The 11,604-nt window shown below is 42.7% G+C and overlaps 1 protein-coding gene across 5 annotated transcripts in view; it reads left to right on the top strand.

The window, feature by feature from the left end:
• Positions 1–11,604, top strand: part of opa1 (OPA1 mitochondrial dynamin like GTPase) — a 35,239-nt gene that overhangs the window by 22,263 nt on the left and 1,372 nt on the right. The window lies entirely within an intron of this gene.

Genomic DNA, 11,604 nt, shown 5'->3' with positions numbered 1-11,604 from the left:
GGTTGAATTTCCAAGTTCCCAGGTGGTATTTTCATCTGCAACGCCCCCCTCAACTCGATTTCCAACTCAAAAAGTCACAGTAGACCCACCAATCCAGTGTTAGCCATCATGGCAGAACTTGAACGTAAACAGTAATGAAACTGCAGTAAGTCTGTACTGCCACTGTTGTGTATTTGTGACTCATTAAATAAGCCATTAACAGAACACTGACTAGACTCTATCTATGAACATGCTGCAGTGGCGTTTTTAAGCACACAAAAATGTATTGCACAGCTTAGCGATGCATGGCTACTCTGGGATCTGTTATTTGGGATTTTTTGATTTTTCTAAATGTATTTGATCACTCTTTGATATCTTTTTTGTGAACTTATTGTCTGTTATTCCTTTGTACAAGACTGAGCATCTCTGCTTTAAATGTAAAACTTCTGAATAATTGATTACAATGTTCACCACAAATGTGTTTGACTGTTTTGAGGAGAAATGATAAAACACATTTAGTCTTTCTTTCCTTTTTTTAAAGTTTGAATCCATGTTGACAGCTCATGATTGTCACTACACGGGAAGTTAGGCATTTCACGCTGCTTGGACAACAAAATCAATCAGTCTCACACTTTGGTTGCTGACACATTTTGGGAGGGGTCGATTCAGATGAACACCTGGGACCGAATAACCTTTTACATCAAGTTCATCTCCTCAGCGGCAGGCTCATTGGCTCTGATAAATGCAAGAGCGTGTGGAAAATTATGGATTTGAGCTTTTGTGACGCGAGGGTTAGCTGAGGGTCGTGGAAGGTGTCAACAGAAGGTGCTCTGAAAACAGTGCTAATGTGTGAAGTGTTTGCGTGTTTGCACATGCAGTCACTTTCTCCTTTTTCTCGCGTGGAAGCCGAACACAATGAGGCTGTGGTTGTCTGGGCTTGCTCAGCGGAATGCCCTCTCAGCCTCACGCTCACTTCGTTTCCTTTCATCTCCTCCCCCTCGTCCTCTTTTGAGCAGCTTCCTCCAGAGTGATTAGGGAAGGCTCATTGAGAAGTGCTCCTCTGTTCTCCCCTGCTGTAAGGGATGACGTATCATCTTAAGGTGTTGTGTGCACATGTTCCCTCATTCAGAAGAGAGGGGAGCAGAGGGTGGTGGTATGCTGTTGCTGCTGTTGCTTGTACAAAGCTTTGCGGTGCTTCTGTTGCTTTTCTTTATGACTTTAAGGTCATAATTCATTAGGAATTAATGCTGCTGCTATTGAAGCTTGTTTAGAATTAGACATATTTCCAGATCTGCACACAAACAATCATTAAAGATGCTTAACTAGCTTTTTCCTCAACTATGTTTTTATGTCAAACTACAATGGCACACGGTCAGAGGTGTCTTTTTATTCAGAATGAGAACATTTACAATAAACACAGCTGCCACGATGTCCACAGCTGAACGACAGTTTCCCATTTCAGCAGATTCTACCACGGTTTCATACTTTTTATGCTATTGATACTGCAAGTTGTCAAATCACAGCCAGCAAGGAATTTGCCAAAACACTCACCAGTTATGAAATTTCCATGAATAATTTTTAATCTCTGTACAACTGCATTCAGAACACAGCATTTCCACACTCTTTCCCAGCGGGTGTTTGAATCCTCTAGGGCTGCCCTTTGTCACTGACTATATTCATGAAACCCAGCACCTTCCAGATTTCAGGATCTCGGGTTGTCTTTTTTGCTGGGGATGTGGGCCTGGTGGCTTCATTGAATGGCAACCACAAGCTCACACTCTTGCAGCGTGTACCATGGCTCTCAACCGAAAAAGGGTGAGTGCCCACTTCAGGTTTAAATATGAGTTGCTGCCCCAAGTGGACAAATTCAACTGTTTCAGGGTCTTGTTCAGAAGCAAGGGTACAGTGGAACATGAGATTTACAGGCAGTTCTGTGTAGTGTTTGCAGTGATGTGGCCTCTGTACTGATCTGTTGTTGTGAAGACAGAGCTGCCACTATATTGTTTTGTTTTTTTGGGGGGGGGGTTTTACGGCCGACCAAGACAATATTACAGATACAAGCAGCAGAAACGGTGCCTGGGGTCAGAGAGAGGAACTCAGAGCTGTTACTCCAGCAAATCAGAAGGACCCTGCTGCAGTGGTTCAGACGTCTGTCTAGGAACTGTCAGAATGTGTGTGGTGAGGGGTTTGAACATGTCCAACTGGGACTCTCCCCTCTGGCATTCCCAGGAAAGGCTGAAGAGATTATGTCCCTCAGCTGGCTGGGATGAGGAATGTTTGAGTTTAAACTGCTGCCTCCACAACCCAGATCTGACTTCCTCTTCTGACAGTGTGAAGAAGTTAAACGACACATTTAATTCCTGAGATATCTTAATATATAAAAAATAAATTACTTCACTCTATTACTTAATTACTTTGGTCTAGTATGAATGGCCTTGGGGGAGGTCATCAGTAGGAAAAGCTGTAAAACTTGTGAAAAGTCAAAAGTCCAAACTGTATGCCCTCTTTCACCTTTTTCTGAAGCTTCCCATTGGCTGGATTCATCTTTGTCAGACGAAGTTCGGTATCAGGGCTTTATGTTTGACACCCATGCTCTACAGTGACCAGTGATTTTGCAGACAGACTTTTCTGCACTCCTATTTTTTTCTTAAATGTTAGTCCTCACTTATTAACAAAGCTTTTTTTTTTTTGGTCCACTGGCAACTACATAGTATAAAGCTTCTTGTCACCTCCCACCTACTGTGTGTACTACGTTTGTGTTTTGTAAATATCTGATCACCAATCAGACGTGTGTAGCTGTTTGTGGTATCCTGCCTTAACTCTAACTGCCTCTGATGCATCTACACTAGTCAGAAGTGTGGTTTTGTAAACCGGGAGTCTTATTAGTGTTACAAGTAGTTTTGTTTTTTTCTTCCCCCCACAAAGAAGGAAACCTCAGACTGCAGAGTCACTGCCAGATGATTCATTTTCTCTTTGGGAGCATCAAGTACACCAACAGTAGATCTAGAAGTTGTCATAACACTGGCAAATATGAAGCAGTACTTTGTGTATTTCATTTCATGTTGTTTGGTAAATGTTGTGGGACTTACTGCTTTTCTGTTGTGAGGCACAATCAGATATCTGTAAATCCTTTTTGGTTTTTCCACATTTTGACAGCTCTCTTTGTTCACTTGTTCAGTAAAGTACAAGTGAAGAGAGACTAAGATGTTTTTCCATAATATCTGCTTTATTAGAGGGAGTTTTATTTCCCCGTAATATTCGCTGATTGTTGCTGTTGTCATACGGAGAGCCGCCGTTGTTCAGGATGCCTAGCAATCAAAAGGTTGTTGGTTTGATTCCCAGCTCCCCCTCTCCTCCTCCTGAACTCCAAATAGCTCCAGGTGTGTGTGTGTGTGTGTGTGTGTGTGTGTGTGTGTGTGTGAATAGTGGTTCACAATTGCGTTTTGAGTGGTTAATAAGACTAGCTATCTTTACATAAATGCCAGCTGATTTTCAGCGCGTCTTGTCTTGTTTTTCAAGGTAATTTTTGAAACTGTCCAGTGGATTGCTTCGGTTATACTCACTCTTCTTCAGTTACTCCCTCGTTACCTTTGCTCGGCTTAACTGTTTCTTCAAGTCTCCTTTCTGTTACTTCCAGCTATAATACCATCAACAGTTTTTTCCAACTGCTGTGTATTACTGGTTTCTCTTTCATTGTGCTCATTCTTTTCTTGTTATCAAAGCTCTCCCACCAGCCAGCTGCCACCGTTTACCAAAGTCATGACCTGTTTCTCTTTCCACTTTCCCATCATCTGTCTCTTCCCCTTTATTCCTCGCTGACTTCTCGCTTCCTTCCTGCACTCTGGCGCATCCATCCATCCATCTATCCATCCTCCCATGTCAAGCACCAGGAATCTTTGTTTTGCACACACACACACTTGTGCACACACAGGCATGCCCATCATATGATTGACAAGCTGTTGTTATTGCTGATCATTAGTCATGAGCATTTGTTTAAACAGGGTTAGACAGAGGACTTAATTACCTTTGCATCACTGTTTAATTTAGAAAAAGAGGAAGAAACGCAAGCAGTACAAGATTAAAAAATTGCGTTTCATTCATTAAAACAGCTCCAGTGTCATTCAGTTTGTTGATAATCTTTGGACTGCATTATTCAGACGACAGCGTCGTAACACCCGTTTGTCTGCTTGGAAATATCCTCCCTAGATAGAAGATCTGTGAATAAATCAAATGGACTACAGAAGCAGGAAAAAAAGCTGCGTGCTTTAGATGACAGCCAGGCAAGAGGTGATGATGGAAGTGGTGATGCAAACAAAAAAAGGGGAAAAAATGAAGGAGATTGTGAAGCCATCTCTCATTCCCCTCAGGGAGAGAGAGAGTTAAGTGTGGGAAAATAGGAAAGAGAAAGATGTGTGGTGATGGGAGGGAAAAGCAAGGCTTCTGTTCACATGTTCCCAGCACAGTTTGGCCACCGGGGAGCCATTCCCACTGATCGCCGTGTCACTCACACACATGCACACACCAAGCTCTGACATCAGGTGCTGTTTAAAATGAGGTAATAGGAAAACCATACGCTCTCTCTTGTAGGCAGTTTAAAACAGCATATGGTGTAGTTTTCTGTTTTTGTTTTTTATAATGGATTTTTATTGTTGTGGATTCTGTGTAGCAGTATAGCAAAAATAAAAATGTGGTGCAAATGCGAGAGATTTGTTGCCAATATGATGCATTTTGTTTCCATTATACTATTATAAAAGTAATGTAGGATTGATTGGAGAGCTTGCAAGGAAATGGTCCAACTAAACAGGCGCAAATATGAAATCATTAGGTTTCCAAAACATCTATTATGCCGGCTGGTTTGCATAAGTGTTTTTTATACATAAAAGGGATTCTCGAGCAGCGTATTTTACAAGAATACTCGTAAACTAAAAGAGGAAACGGTGCTACTTTCTCCATCTTTGCAGGTAAAACACCTGCAGTTCACTAAGTTACCAAGTTTTTTTTTTTAGTTTTTTTTTTTACTTATTGTGGCTCAAAGGAATTTTAGGCGTTTTCTGTCTTTCCGGTGTTATATTGATATAAGGTGTGTGGAGTCCAGAGCAGCTGGAAGCATGTATTTACCTGAGGGTGGAAAAGGGATGAGGAACGCTGGCCCCGTCTTACTTGCATGTGCTTAATGCAGAGTTCATTGGCAGTTAACCTTAGCCGCACACCTGTGGCTGATTCAGCGCAGGGGAGTTTCTTTGAGGAATCATGACAAGATATCAGTTTAGCCAGACTCTGCTTCACATCCCCGGGCTCATGTGGATCCTCGTGATTGATTGCCACTTAGCCTCACAACTGGCCTCCATTTGAGTGCACGAGGTGAGTCTCGGAAAACGTCTACTCCTGACGAGCTGTGATTTACACCATGAGTCATGAGCAGATTTACTGTCTCAGACTTGTTTTATAGAATTTCCTGATATATTTTTAATATGTCTGTTATGTACCGTAGAGTTAAAGCCATCGAAAATGCAAATTTATTCCAAATTTGTCCCCAGTTTTACAATCTTTTGCACTAAAAGTCTGACCAGCAGTCATCACCTGGCTCTTTTCAAAGCATTTTGCTGTTTTTATTTAGACTGCCCTTTGGCTGACCCCACGTTTTGACCTGTTCAGACCACTCTGTGTCTTTCCCCAGGTTAAACTGCGTTCTCACAGGCATCTGTTTTCTAGATAAGAGACTCAAGTGCGAAGGCTGATTCATTGCTCTGTCACTGACATGGCGTTAGGGCTGTTGACATACCGGCACTCCCGGGGTCTCCCATGGACCAGTTTCTGTTATAGCGAGACTATCCAGATTTAGTGACAAATCAAGCAACAGCATGCTGAGGAAAATGGCTTTTCTGTTTGTTACATTAAGAGATCAGCTTTCGGAGAAGGAAAGGCCAGAGAGTTAAATATTCGCTGTCCCCACCTACACTATGACCTTGGCAGTCATGAGCTATAAAAAGTTTCTTCGTGAATGATGACAGGCCGGGACAGGAACCAAGCCCCCACGCCACTCTCTCCAGTGGCCGTTCTGCAAACTGTTGCTCTCCTGTCAGAGCGGCATGCGAAAGAAGCCTGAACCTTGGCGCCAAACTCATCCAGCGAAATCTTTCTGTCGCCACTTTTTTCACGACAGCCATCTTTTCTTCACTGCTCCCTCCCTTTCACATTGAATGAAGAAGAGTGACCACATCCCAGAGGAAGGGGATTAGGTTTTTTCCCCTCCTTCTTCACAGTAAGTTGCAGTTCCCCCAGGTCTTTTTCTCTCTCCTCTGTGGTGGCTACTTGTCCAGCAGGGCCACACAGTCTAATTACAGGTCAATTAAAGGCTTTCGGGATCAGTCCTTCTGCCAGCAGTTCAGCCATGGCAGGCTTAGGGGTTTCTACAGAGTGAGAGTGAATGAGATATCATTTCATGTGGAGATCAGCCGAGGGAAGGCCTTGAAAAAGAGGATTTACGGAAAAGGCTCCCCTGTCTTTCTTTTAGTCTGCCAGTCCCTCCACACTTGGTAACCCACACACCACCAAGCATCTTAAAGAAGGGGCCTCTGGGATAGAGGCCAGAGGATTATGGGAATATTCATGACCAGATAAAGGGGTGAGCGGTTGAATGACTGTGTTTTGAGGCTCATCTCTTAGGTAAACAGGCGCTTAAATTGAGTTTTAGATCGCTACTCCCACTGCTCAGTGTGGAACAGGCAATGGTGACTCTGTCCACTTTTTTTTGTTGCGTTTCCACAGGACGGTGAAAAGAAAGCCTTGTTGTGGCCTTTTTTTTTTATCCTGTCCTTGGTAGCAAACAGATGGTAAAGGAGGGAATAAATATCTGTTCCTCACAGTTTCTATCCACAGAAAATATTGGCTGTTCTGAAAGATGCCATTCACATCCACCCGTGTCCTCCTGGGCTCCTGAAAGCTGCTCATTTTAAAGTCGTTAAGCATCCTGCTTTAAGAGAATGGTAAATGGGCTTTGCTCCTTTGATCTACATCTAGTCTAAATAAAATATATATGGCTATTTGATGTACAGCTAATTGAGCATGGCTGCAAGTGGAACTGATGAATTACAGCAAGTTACTTCATAAATCAACGTTTTGCTTTACTGCAAACTCCGCTACAGTCTACCTGAAGCCATTACACTTCATGTATGCTTTTGGTTCTTTTACACGGATCTAACTTTACAAGCGACCAGCCTGTTTTATCAGAGTGCTTTCCTGCTATTCCATGTGTCAGGTGTTTTCACGTCTGTGGTGTTTAGTCTGCTTAAATCGAACTGGTTTGTTTTCCTCTTCGGTGCAGTTCATTTGCGTAGAGGTGAAGACAGTAATCACACTCGAGTGCTAACCAGAACAGCCGCACTGAGACCCTTCGGAGGGTCTCCAGAGCGGTTCGTTTATGGTGTGAACGTGCTCCGACCTCGATCTGAACAACTACCAGGTGTACATTGTAAGTTTGAGCTAAAAACAGCTTCTTGTTCTGGGATGAGGCAAACTAAAGATCTCTATGGGCTAGCAACTAGCTGTAAATGTAAATTCTTCATGTTGTCCAATAGTCCAGAACACAGCACCTTCTTCTTCTCTTGTTTACTTTTGTTGCTCCCGTCCCGACCAGTAAGCGGGCTGAACATTGTCTCTGCGTAAACATTAAGCAAAATCACAGGTAAAAGCTTTAAGTTTACAAACCCGTCAATGAATTCGTAACAGAGTAAACGAACTGTCGGCGTGAAGCCTGTAACCCTTTCACAACATAATCAACCAAACCAGCTCTGACAGCTTCCCTACAGGCCCAGATGTCAGAGTCTTAAAATAAAGTTTGAATAGCATTTGTAATGCAGTAACAAGCCATTGTCGAATATTTCCAAAATATAATGGTGACCGGCAAATTACCGTTTCGCCCCCAAGGCAGCGAAAAAGAGTTGCATTCAGCAGCTCTCTACCACTATTATTCTCTAAATACACCTGAATAGTAATGACATCTACTTAACTTGATAGGAGTTAGATAATACTGTGGTCCACTGGATGAGTGATGGGTTTTCAGTTGCCTCAGCAGCAGGTGTTATAGAAGAGTGGATTTCACCCTCCCAGTGTAAGCTTTCTCAGGCGGTTCGGGAAATTAGACTAGTGTCTTTTCTTTATTGCAAACCCCCTAATCTCACCTCTAGACCACTGCTGCCTCCAGTGAGCTAGCAGAGCTCAGCGTCTCTGCCTGGTAGCTGGAAAGGATCCTTAATGTTTGACCTGTGCTAAGCAGTCTATATTTGAAATGCTGAAGCTCTATAGAGCACCTTATCATCAGCCACATCTAAACCCACTGCAAAGCTTTGAAGCTTGAGCCAGGGGATTTCCCAAGTTTTTGATGATCTGACAGCCAGTATCCTCCTTTTCTCACACCAGCCAAAACCCCTTCACCTCCCCCTTCACCCCATAACTCCCATCTCTTTCTTCACGTCGGACAGATGTTGCTAATCCCGTTCTTATTGGGTCGGATTGAGTTATGTTGTCCTGTGGTCAGGACACACAGCCTGTGAAGCCAAACTCTGCGAGCAGCCTTTGAGCCGTGCCTTGTTGTGCGCTGCGTGTTTGAATGGCATACCAGAGGTTTAGGTTTCATTCAGCCCCACACCTGCTGCCGCGACTTGTCAGCGTGCACCTCGACAGGCCCCCTTTAATGCCTCCATTAGGTGTTGTAATCTCCCCCTAACGCCCTGCCATTTTGCCCGAGTGTGTTAACGGAGTATCAAAGGCCGGGGATTTTTTTCCTTCGTTTTTTTTCCCCTGCCACCTGCCAGCGGTAAATGTGTGGGAAGGTGAAAAAAGGTGGAGGTGACATGACTGTGCAGCGCTTGCTGGTTTTCAAGACATTTGGGTGGTGTGTGCGTCTCACAGCCAAGCTTTTCTGGCTGTCAGTCAGTTTTTCTCAGTTCTGCCTACCTGTGTGTGTGTGTGTGTCTGTGTTTTTTTTAGGTTATTTTTGTAATCCAGGACTTCTCAGCTTTGCCAGTTTTCAGTTTTTTAGGACATAAGTGTGGGCGTGCCTTCATCTCTCCCAACAACTGTTTCTCTTCCCATCAATCAAGGAAAGGATACCTAAGCAGCCATGCTCCCTTCAAAGGGGGGGCCGCACACAAGCGCCTGAGTGTGATATTTAGTTTCACTGCAAATCACACACGCAGTTATCACTTTTGTACTGATGTGAAATGGACACTTTGGTCACTGTTGCTCCGGGGTCCAAGCCTCAGTGATTTATCTTCTTTAAAAGTCTTTTAAAAGCCGTGTTTTCTGCGGCCTGCCTCGTAGGAAAACAATCGACAATGGTTCGTCTCTGGATCTCTTTGCCGCTGACTGATCAATATAGTGCACTGCTAGTTTGTTTTTCAGAGCTCATGTTTGAGTTTGTGCTTGGGGGAGATCCAGACAGATTAACAAGGGTGACAGAGAAGCTGCGCAGCCAGCCAGCCGGGCCTGGAGGTACAGCTGGCATCGCAAGCCACGGCTTCCTTTTCTCCCGCGCTGGCCCGCAGACTTCCTTCCACCACTGTTTAATCAGCGATTAAGTCCGCTTTAGACGGCTCGCTCATCTCGTGTGACGGTACACGTTGGGTGGAAGGATTGCTCGTCTCACGCAGTCTCAGGACAATAGGAGTTTAATCACGAAAAGAAGTGAGTGACTATTTCTTCAGTAGACCCCCATTGATGTGAAATGTTGTTGTTACGGTGTCTCTCTTCGTGTCTGCCCTGAAGGTACATAGTTGTTTTTTTTTTAAAAAGGGGAGGGGGAGCGAGAGCTTTGATGTGGTCCGTGCTAACCGGGAATGGGTACGCAAGCCATCATCATGATGTGCGAAGGAGGCCTGCCTTGAGGTTTTGCTGTCACTGTCAGAGGGGACCATCTGGTGTATTGGTGGAGAATGTGTTGAAGTGTCTAACTGTAGAGGTATATCACAGGAATGAGAGCAGATTTATTAAACCTCCACCTCATCCTGGTTCTGTTTACTGACATTTTAGTGTTTTCTTAACTGCAAAAGCTGCAGAAATCAAATTCTCAGTTTTTAAAGAAAATTGGCTGATGCACAGGAAATCACAGTAAAGTTCTGCAAGCAAATAAAAGCTCAGTATTTGTCCACATAGTTATAGTTTTTGTATATGTAACAGAGAAAGACAAATCAGATAACTTGTATTACTCAACAAAAGCTGAATTCATTAGCTGCTACTTTTTTTTTAACAGTAATGCAGTACGTTATTTAATTACTCGTCACACAACTCATTAATTACTGTTATGTTCCTCACATGTACGATGATCTGAAAGCCAAAGTGGCATAATTACCAGTTCACTGTATAAATCTCAGGTCACATCTCCACACGCCAACACAAATCCCCATCCTAACGAGGACACGTACGTACTTTCTCTTAGTATTTAAGTATGAACACAAAGCCAGTAACACAACGCAAAGATGAACACATTCACAGAGAGACTTCAAAGCAATCTTCACAGTGATTCTACCTTAGAAACATGAACAGGTAGAAACGGAGGCTTAAAGTCCAGATTGGTCATCACTGCCTTTGTTATGTTAAGTTCAGGCTCTGGCTGCTGGGCTGGTGTCAGTATACAGTCAGCTTTAGCATCAGTATTGGTTCTTGGGTCACTCTGTGTTAGCATGCTGTCTGTGCAGATGGTTGCAAAGTTTGTGTTAGCAGTAATAATGTGGTTGTTTCTGTCCTGGATGCAGGTTGAACTTCATTGTTGTGCTCTTGTAAAAATAATGTACAAAACTTTAAGTGGGGTTTTTTCACTGTGGCAGGCAAATCACAATAAATAAATATTATAACATCGTCATGAACTGAAATCAGCTCATGTTGTTTTTTACATTCTATTTATTTGCTTTCTGTCTGCCTGACATGCTGATAACTGAAGAACTACTCGACACAAGTAACAATATAATTGTAACTTTAACCTCCTAGGACCAGGCGTCCATATGTGGACATCATATTTTGGGTTATTTTGACCAAAATACTGAATTTTGCTCTACAAGGCTCTAAAATTTTAAACTAATATCCTCATATGTGGCTCTTATTTTTCTTAAAAATAATGTAAAAAAAAAATATTCTGGTAATTCTTTGTTTTTACATTCATTGGGACTAGGGCTGCCACAAACGATTATTTTGATAGTCGACTAGTCACCGATTATTTTTGCGATTAGTCGACTAATCAGATCATCATCCATTGGACGTACAGTGTACAGCTTATTGCACCAGCAGCATCTGGTCTTATATAACTATCATTAGCTTACAGCTTGAAGTGTTTGTGCTAACTAAAGATAAAGACAAGATGATAGTTTATTAATTTTTAATGAAATTTGCAGATTGTTTTGGTGAAGTTTAATAAACTCCTTGCTTTCTAAAATATAACCGGACACCGGAGTATATTCTCCAGTGTCTCAAACTTCTGATAATCAGCTGTCTGCTTGACAGTTTTAGCTGTGCAAAAACTATAACTTTAATCTCACCCAAACCGATTTACTCAGGAACAAATAAAATACTAAAGAAAGCCAAACAATAACATTTTTAAGTTATCTAAGTGACTTATATATATGTTTAACCTGA

Source organism: Pundamilia nyererei, unplaced genomic scaffold, assembly GCF_000239375.1.
Source record: "Pundamilia nyererei isolate P.nyererei 1_Seehausen unplaced genomic scaffold, PunNye1.0 scaffold00036, whole genome shotgun sequence".
NCBI lineage: Eukaryota > Metazoa > Chordata > Actinopteri > Cichliformes > Cichlidae > Pundamilia > Pundamilia nyererei.
The sequence above is the reverse complement of the archived record's forward strand: the minus strand, read 5'-3'. Positions and strand labels throughout refer to the sequence as shown.